This window comes from Arachis duranensis, chromosome 7 (genome assembly GCF_000817695.3).
Source record: "Arachis duranensis cultivar V14167 chromosome 7, aradu.V14167.gnm2.J7QH, whole genome shotgun sequence".
Lineage (NCBI taxonomy): Eukaryota > Viridiplantae > Streptophyta > Magnoliopsida > Fabales > Fabaceae > Arachis > Arachis duranensis.
This window is the reverse complement of record NC_029778.3, coordinates 4,249,259-4,259,368: the sequence shown is the minus strand read 5'-3', so window position 1 is coordinate 4,259,368 and position 10,110 is coordinate 4,249,259. Positions and strand designations below refer to the sequence as shown.

General features: G+C 29.8%; 1 non-coding gene and 1 pseudogene across 1 annotated transcript; one reads left to right on the top strand and one right to left on the bottom strand.

The window, feature by feature from the left end:
* Positions 1 to 6,216: 6,216 nt before the first annotated feature.
* On the top strand, positions 6,217 to 6,375 carry LOC127740752 (U1 spliceosomal RNA). Its single transcript, XR_008001611.1, has one exon. It is a non-coding gene; the product is annotated as a U1 spliceosomal RNA (small nuclear RNA).
* Positions 6,376 to 8,673: 2,298 nt separating this feature from the next.
* The window catches only part of LOC107496428 (coniferyl alcohol acyltransferase-like), a 1,699-nt pseudogene continuing 262 nt past the window's right edge, over positions 8,674 to 10,110 (bottom strand).

Below are 10,110 nucleotides of genomic sequence, written 5' to 3'. Positions count from 1 at the left end.
TATAAAAAAAAAAAAAAGAAAAAAAAAAGGAATCCATGCATCCAACACTAAGAAGATTTGATCCCAACTGATGAGATGGCATATATATATACTTGGATCTTATTACATATATAATATATCAAGTTAATGAGACAGTAGCAAGCTCAGGAACACATGCATATGATTATATTAATATGGTTATGCATACATGCATACATACATATATACATACATACATATGTTCAAACAAATAAAATCAAGGGTTAAGTACGATTTTGATCTGTCTAAAAAAAATTTTCATTCCTAAAATTTAACTTAATTTTAAAATTGTCCTTATCTTAGAGACCAAAATCGTACGGAAGTAACAGTGAAAGCTGATATAGAGGTAGATTATCGTGGACAATTTTCTCTTCTTCTTCTTCCCTTTTCCCTTTAATTTTCCTTCTTCCCTTTTTATTTTGTAATAGCAGAAATTAACACTCTCTTTATCTTTTATTTTTTATTTTATAATTTTTTATTATGAATAATTTAGTCCAAAACTTTAATATTTAAGTAAAAAAACAATTTTAAAATTTGATTTTAAATCTTAATGACGATCTTATATATATAAAAAAATGAGTTGAAGACAAAATTTTTAAAAAACTAAAATCGTACTTAACCCTAAAATCAACTAAGATATCTTTTGAAATATTATTAACCCTTTTAAATATTTTTTTCTAAAATCAATAATTTTTTATGTTTTATTATCAAAATAAAAGGGTAAAGAAGAATTAAGCACATAGAGCAACAAGTATGGACGTAACACAAGATGCATGGACATGAATTAAACACCAAATAAAACGACAAGTGATGAGGTAGTATATTATCATATGACAACCAAGCTATTTAGACATGGGGATTGTAAAATTCTTACGTTAACTTTTCGAAATTAATGTAACACATGGCTTGCCTTCAATCCACAAAAGAAGTTTCATTGCCAAAGTGTCAACCACGCACTTTGTTTTCTTCTAATTTTTTTGTGTAATCTTCATCTTCATCCAGAACCGCTTTGATATAATAAGTGCAAGACCATGTGGTTCTCATTTGCAACTTGCTTCATATTTAATAAGCCCAGGGATGGAGCTGAAGACCTAGAAATCCATTCTTTAATTATTTATTTATTTATTTATTTTACATGGTATATTTTTTTGGAGGATATTCATTCTTTTGAAGGAAAAAAAAAGTAGGTTTAGTATATTGATAATTTTACCAATCTATGTCAAAAAGTCCGGAATTAATTCTTGTTATCCAAAAAGAAAAATATCACAAGACACTATAAAAAATTATTCTTACTTAAAAAAGATAAATATTAAAAATATAATTATTTATGTATATTTTATTATTCTTATCAACTTAAATTTTGCAACGGATAGTTATGTAGCAATATGTATGGTATGGAACGAGAATATTTTTTTCTTTCACATTTAATTATTCGCGCATAACTACATTAAATTTAACATCATATAAGGATTTTGACTATTTGATTATTTGATTTTCAGAAATAATTAATTTGAAAAAGACATAAGGAATAATCAATTATTTTAAAAGATTAATAATATACTGGATCATTAAACTAATTAAACACACAAACTATTTTGCTCTTCAATTTTTTTTTTTAGTTATATATGTTAGAGTGTATTATTTTAAAATTAGCTTATTAGGAGTAACAAATTAAATAAGAGGGGAAATAAGTCAAAAATTGAAAGACAGTATCACGTGCATTTTTGTGTCCTCACCATTTGAGGAAGTTGATAATAACTCAGTGGTGGCGGAAATTGAAGCAAACCTAAGATTCAAGGAATTGCGTGTGTGCCTCTCATTCTTCAAGCTTTTAGACCACACCCTTTTTAGCCATGCAAATCAATTAATTATTACATGCATGCATAAATGTTAGAGTAAATCGCCTTTTTTTTTTGTCTTTCACTATTTATTTAAAAGACAAAACACTTTTTTATAATTCTAAAATTTTAATCGGCCTCAAATAATTTAAGTAACTCATATAAGCAATCCTTGTAAATGATTAATTGCTGTTGTATTAGAACCACTTAGTCTAATAACAAGAATAGTTTAGATCAATTATTTGGATGGTTAAAAATTAATTAAAAATTTTTAAATTACAAAAAGACGTTTTGTCTTTCAAACAAATAGTCAGGATCAGAAGAAAAATTAACTTTTAATTTAAATTGAGAATAGGTATAAAAAATTAATTTTTAATTAGTTAATATTATTTTATTTTATTTTATTATGAAATTATTTTTTTAATTTAAAAATTTAGAGTTTAAAATGTATAATTTAAAATTTAAAAAAATTATTTGATATTTGTTGAAAAAATTGACTTCCTAGATATGCATAATATAATAATTAAAATAGAGTAAGATCCAAAATTTAAGCATGCTGATAAAATGACCATTTTTTCTAAGACTTATTATTTCATCATTATTGCAATATATAATATGATTTACATTGCATCTTATAAAAAAAGTTATAAATCTCAATTACTACTTTGAAATTAGTCAAATAAAAACATTTGCTTTCTTCAGTATTATTTGTTGTAGATGGCTAGTAATTGTTTGAAAGAAACATATATATTTTCATTTATGAGGCATGGAATTTAGCATAGTTTAAGATTTTGATTTGAAGTGTCATCTCACAAAGTTGGTTGCTTGGTGTTGTATATATGCATGTATTATTCTTCTTTGTACAAATTTTCGATTTCTTACGGTATCTCTCAATTGACAATCCAACGAGTAATTTATCACGGATCTAAACTCAATTTAAAAAGAGTATGTTGTTGATCAATGAATTATTGTATACACAAGGCGAAATTCAAAATTTTAAACCCTCGATATTTGCTAACTTAAGTAAACGAGTGAGCTGACCACTTGGCTAATGTTAGTTAATTCTTCTTTGTGAAATTTAAGCCTCAAGGATATGCTTTCATGTACTTTTGGAATCTGAAAAGGTCCTTTAATTTAGTCCTTTTTTTTATATGATTTTTGTGGTGAATGTATTTGGACAACTACGTGATTGAGATAAGGCCACACTTGCCATTCTGAGCCAAAGGGAATGGAAAAAGGGTTGCTATTATGTTCTCATTATAAGCCATAGCTATCAAACAAAGATTCAATAAGTACATTTTCAAATTTTGACTCTTCCAACATACACAAGCTATGGTGCCATGAGAGATTTTAGACACTAGATGGAAAAATCAACAACTAACAATATATATATATATGGAGACTATTATAATAAAAAAAATGACAAATATGATAAAAGGTTGCATGGTATGGTGACTATAATTATAGTGGTTATAATAGTTATATAATTAGATAAAATTTATTTTTTGTCTTTAATATTATTAAAAATTTTACAATTATCTTTGATATTTAATTAATTATCCAATTATAACATTTGGATAATGGTGATTTCAGTCTTAAACTTATTGGTTTTATAAGGAGTAGAAGATTTAAAATTTACATAATACTGCACATAAATCGGATAATATTTACAGTAATTATCTGCATCTAATTCAAATTTTGCGAATATTATCTGATCCGTACTATGATAAAATTAGATAAAAAATTTGATCCAATCCATTATTTCATTCCATGAAACTTTGGAAACTGAACCATAAGCATAGATGATGATTATTTCCAACAACATAAGTACATAAGACTAGAGAATAACAATAATAATAACCTTATTTTCTTCCTTCAATTTCTCATGATAATAATCAACCTCCTTTTTAAGTACAATTTTATATAGATGGCCATATGAAGGATAAAACACCTAAATAAATTAAAGAGTCACCAATATTATTTAATATTTTAAAATGAAAAATATTACATAAATATTTTAATACATATATTTATATAAGAGAAAATTTAGGGGTCAACACTTTTTAAAAAATTTGTTAGCCAACACTTAATCATTAAAAGAGAATAATTTTATATTATTTGATATAATTTCACACCATTAAAAATACTATTAATAGTCAATTAATGGTTACAAAACACAAAACTTACTAGTTTCCTAGTACTCCTTTTTATATAAATCGAATTGATTTAATTCGAATTACACATTCTGGTACTAAATCGAATCAATTTGATTCGAATTAGTAGAGTTATTGGTAAGTCAAAGTTATTCGATTCGAATTACCAAGGATTGATATTCGAAATATAGCCAATGAATAATAAATATAGAAAATCAAAATTATTGGTAAATCTAGAGAGAGAAGTGGTGGTTTCTAGAGAGAAGAATAGAGAGAATAGTGGTTAATTTGAGTTGAGATAGGAGCCGGGACCATGGCAGAGGCACGCAGTCTATACAGGCTCAACAGCGTTGTGCACGTAGTTGGGATCATACACGAAGAGGTTAGCATCATAATTTTTAGTTAATATATTTTGTATAATGTTGTTAGTTAAATTATTATTTTAATTATTTTTTCGTAATTTTTGTTATTTTGGCTATTTTTAATTTAGTTATTGTTAGTTAATGTATCCTAGTTTGGATTTAAATTATTATTTTAATCGAAAAATGTAATATTTAAATTAGCAGTGTATGTTAGTAGTCTAAACTTTAAAATTACTGTTGGGTTTTTTTATATATTTGCTTTATTCTGTGACATTCTCCAGCCGACTAAGTGTATATATAGTGTCCGAAGGCAGCAGAACATGTCTCCGCATGACAGGATCATACTATATCTGGAGAGGGCCAGTTTGTACCACCTGGCGAGGCTCAACGCTAAGTAGTTCTGGTTGGACAAGCCCTTAGTCAATGCTTTCATTGAGCGGTGGCGTCCTGAGAAGCATACCTTTCATATGCCCTTTTAGAGAGTGCACTATCACGCTGCAGGATGTTGCATACCAGTTGGGCCTCCCCGTGGATGGTCTACCCGTATCTGGGTGCCTTACTGATTTTGAGAAGTTTATGGAAGAAGGCAGACCGGCGTGGGAGTGGTTTGAGAAACTGTTTGGCGAGTTGCATGTAGACTTTACTGATTTTGAGAAGTTTATGTCTGACCCTCATGGATACTAGCCCTAGCTAGATGTAGACCTGAATGAGCCTGCTGGCAGTCCGTATGACAGTTGGTTGGGTATGGGAGGGACGCCTGCATCTGCATATGGGAGAGGGTCGCATATTGAGCCTCCAGTACAACAGTGCCAGAGGCTCACCAAAGTGAGATAGGCTGCTCGATGTGGGACAGAGTCGCATCTTCTGGGCGCATTTGGACATGACTCTGCCGACGAGGATAAGGATAGACAAGGGCCGTAACCGACTATTTTATGTTTCTATTCATGATACCCATGTATGTCGGATTTACCATGTACTTTTGTATTATACGCGTTTGTTGTTAGTTTATTTTTATTCAATTGGGTGTATATAATGTATATTTTTCGTTAACCTCACACTTTGTTTACCATGTACTTTTTGTTAAACTCACACTAAGTTTATTTCTATTAAATATTTACAGTAATGCATAAACCGCTACACTCCTATCGCGGTTTATGCACAACTCATGCCAACACGTAAATCGCAACACGGTGTCGTGGTTTATGACCAGTTCTTCTTGCACGTAATCCGTGACACCCCTACAGTGGATTATGTGTATTGTGTAAACCGCGGGACTGCTGTCGCGGTTTACATATAATATGCAAAAAATACATTTTGGTATTCATCTTCCATTTTGTACATTCTGGTAAATATGGTTTGCATTTTATTTATAATAGTAAATTGTCCTAATAATTATTTATTTTTATATTTTTAAAATTAAATATTAAATTTTAACCTTTTTTAATAAGTTAAGCAAACACTTTTAGGTACCATAATAATCACTATAAAATAAAATAGGATGTATGATGATATTATAACAACTTTTTTTTTATCCATTAAATTTTTTATTACGAGATCAAATATATTAAATTAAACTCAGTTTACGTTGCCGGTGTTTGTGATTCAGTTTAATTTGATTTTGAATAAAAACTCAACTATATATATGACGATATTAAGTTTTCATCACAGAAGAATTAGTTCAAGTTAATTGTGAGAAACTTAATGTGTTTTGTAATACATGGTAGAACAGAGTACTTAGTTGGAGAAATTGTTATTGGGTTACAGCAAGAGTCGCACATCGAAGGGGGGAAATGAGGGAGTATGGATGGTGGAGTTATAAAACAGAAGTGTGTGGAATTGAGCAACATACTTACCTGGATGGGGTCAATGGGCGATCAAGAAGGCCCATGGCCTAAGCTGGTGACTTTCATTGCACTTGGAAAGGGTGCCAGTTTAAGGTCTACCCAAGTGGTGGAGCCTACATCATAATTTGTGGCAGTGGGGGCTGCGTTCGCGCGGCCCCTATCCAGTTCTAGTTCAAAAATCAAAACCATTTGTTACTGTCTTTGTTGGGCCTTTCAATGAGCGTTGGTTTTTTGTACTTTGGTGGATTTTTTATGATTTTGGAATTACCAATAAAATGGTTGACTTTGGAAGTACAAAAAATAAATTCAAGTACTGTGGTTCATTGCTTGATTTTGGTTCGTAATACTAAATCTTTCTTTTTGGTCAAGGGTTTATAATACTAATTCATACGATATAAAGCAAGGCCCGCAATTGATGGGAAAGAGAAGATGACCAAAAACATGTACAATAAGTTGACTCACGCATGACCCAAAAACATATCATGTTTACCAATATCATTATTAATTAGATTCTTGAAAAATACGATAACAAACTAGAATATAGAACCAGTGTGTGTTGTGTAAGGAAAAAAAATCTGCAGCAATAAAAATAATAAAATGGACAATTTACGTTATTAAATTATTTTACACTCAATATTACACAAATGTATTATTTCTAAATTCAATACGCAAATACATTGATTCACATATCTATATAAACCGCTACTGCCAGTAGCGGTTTATAGGTGTGCATAAACCGCTACAACCAGTCGTGATTTACTTGTTAAAAAGGTAATACATAAACCGCTACAAGTAACAGCGATTTACGTGTGTACGTGTATGAGGGTAACCATTTCTGGCAGCAGCGGTTTACATGTGTGCGTGTGTGAGTGTAAACAGCTATAGGCTATAGCGATTTATGTGTAATGTGCTGTTATCCAAACAATATTTATTTTATTAAAATTAATTTTAATATAAAATGATCAAATATGAGTTAATTTTAACTCTTATTAATAAATTAAATTAAAAATAATATATAAAAATGGACATATTTATTAAATTTTAATAACATAAATATTTAACAACTTTTTAAATACTTTTTTAATAATATATTTATTAAATACTCTTTTTATAAAGTATTTAAATATTCTTTTTATAAAGTATTTAAAATATATAAAAATGTACTATAAAAAGTATTTAAAAAGTCGTTAAATTTTTATATGTTATTTTTAATTCAATTTATTAATAGGAGTACATTTAATTTAAGAGTATATTTATATTATTTTTAAATTAACATTTTTTAAATAAATGTATTCTTATTATTTTAATTTTTTAATTTAAATAAACATATTTGTATTATTTCTAGTTGATACATTAGCCCTTGTCATTTTGTTAACTTTCTTACCAATTTTTATTTTTCTCTCTTTTCATGGCACTTATTTTGTTTTCTAACTAGTTACAAATTTGCAATTTTAAGAGCAATTCAATATGTTAAGCTGTTATGAGTAGTTTGGTCATTGGTAATGGTTTTCTGCTTCAGGCTGAGGCGATAACTACTGTCATAACTGAAGTTTTGAATGACAGCCTGAAAAATGTATCAGAATCATTAGTATCAAAAGCAGAGATGCAAAGGGTGAGGCCCATGTTTATATTGTTCTTTATTTGGCTCTATTGTGAAGTTTACTATTCTCTTGGAATCTAAGATACTGCTTTTTTTAAAGACTGAAATGCTCTAATAGTCCAGTCTGTCCAAATTCAAAGCAGCACTGCAGAGCTCACAAATAACTTGTGTTTATATTTATGGTATAGGTGCACATGAATGAGATGAAACTAGTATTCTAAGTGGTGTAGGTGACATAAATTACACGGTTTATATAGGCAGCACAGCACACTACACGTAAACCGCTATAGCCTATAGCGGTTTACACTCACACATGCACACACGTAAACCGCTGCTATCAGCAGCGGTTTACCCTCACACACGCACACACGTAAACCGCTGTTACTTGTAGCGGTTTATGTATTACCCTTTTAACACGTAAACCGCGACTGGTTGTAGCAGTTTATGCACATACCCTTTTAACACGTAAACCGCGACTGGTTGTAGCAGTTTATGCACATTTATAAACCGCTACTGTCAGTAGCGGTTTATATAGATATGTGAATCAATGTATTTGCGTATTGAATTTGGAAACAATGCATTTGCGTAATATTGAGGGTGAAATAATTTAATAACGTAAATTGTCCTAATAAAATCATATTATTAAGGAGGCATTATCTTCAACCAACTTTTGAGTGATCAGTTCACTCGTTTATAACTAATTACCTATGAATATTTGATTTAGATACATTATTTCTTTTTAAGATCCCATATTATATATCCAAATGATAAAGAATAATTATGTAAAAGTTGGTAACAACATACATATATTTACTTAAACCAAACTTTAAACAAGATCATTCAACATTATTTATCAAGCTAATTAAGATAGTCCCAAGATAAAGGTCGAAAGACATGAGAAAAATGAGACTCTATGAATTTTAAAAGCTTATTGTGGAGGTGCATGTAGAGCACCCAATCACCATTTCCTGTAGGACTAGGCATTGGCATAACATATCCACAATCACCATCCCATGGAAAATGATACGATGCAAACACAGGCTTTCTCCAACCAAAATCCATTTTTGACTCGAAAAATCTGTGTCGGAGACACCACAAAACATGGACCTTCACCGGTTTCACAATAAATTCGGGTCAATGCTGATATTGGCCGGAGTGCTTCCACCCAGTCAACTAGGTCTAAGAAATGTTCTTTCGTAGCCGCCGCCTTTACGATTTTGCGAACCTCCTCCGCCACCACACTCAGCGGCTTCTCCACTAGCTCATTTATTGGTTTGCCACCAAATGGAATGGAAAGCACGTTTCCAAAGTAAGAACTCATCATTACTTCCTTCTTCTTCTTGCCATTGCTCAGCCTCCTTCTTCCATCAACGATCACACCTATTTTGGCAACACTCACCCTTTTGTTGCAACCTATATATTATATTATTAGATCTCAAGTTGTGAATATATTATACAGAAATATTAGAAGATAGCAGAATTTATTGTTTGTTGTCGGTTAGTTAATTAGTAATTTTAAAAATGTGAATTAAACATATGTTATTAACTAAAAAATTCAATTGATAGCTAAAACTATTAGCCAAAAATAATAAATTCTGTTGGTTTTTTAATTTTTTTTTGTATCATATATACAATAATAAAAATATTATGTGTACACTAAAATTAGCCATTATGTATTTATGTATAAATATATGTCTTATTTAAATTATTTTAATATATATTTTATATTTTAATATATATTTTATACCAATAATTGATTTTGATCTACACTTAACATTATTCATACAAAATATATATATGAAATATGTTTTCCATTAATAAAAATATGATAACTTTAGTTAACAAGATATGAGTCTTTATATAAATGTTTTTTATATTTTGTAAAAAATTTAAAAATTTTAATGATATATTATCATGTTCTATTGAGGATAGTTAATTTGTTATTAGTTTGACAAATATAAATTGTAGTAACAAGAATAAAACAGATAAACAGTTAATTATCATGTAATTTCTTAATAAAGCCAAGCAAGTTCGTACATGTATATAATATAAGGTTATGAAAGTAAATTGTGCATAATTTACCATTAACAGTTTCGGAGGAAATAGCGGCGGAAGCTACCAACTTCCACAAGAACGCTGACATGGACTCAAGTTTTGTGAGCCTAGCACTATTTGAGACTGCAAGTGACTGTATGTGATTGAGTTGTTCAACGGTGACGTAGTATAACCGGCTGATGACTGGGCCGAGATCGGACTTGGTATTGGGCTCGGGCTTGGATGGAGGGGGGAGATCCG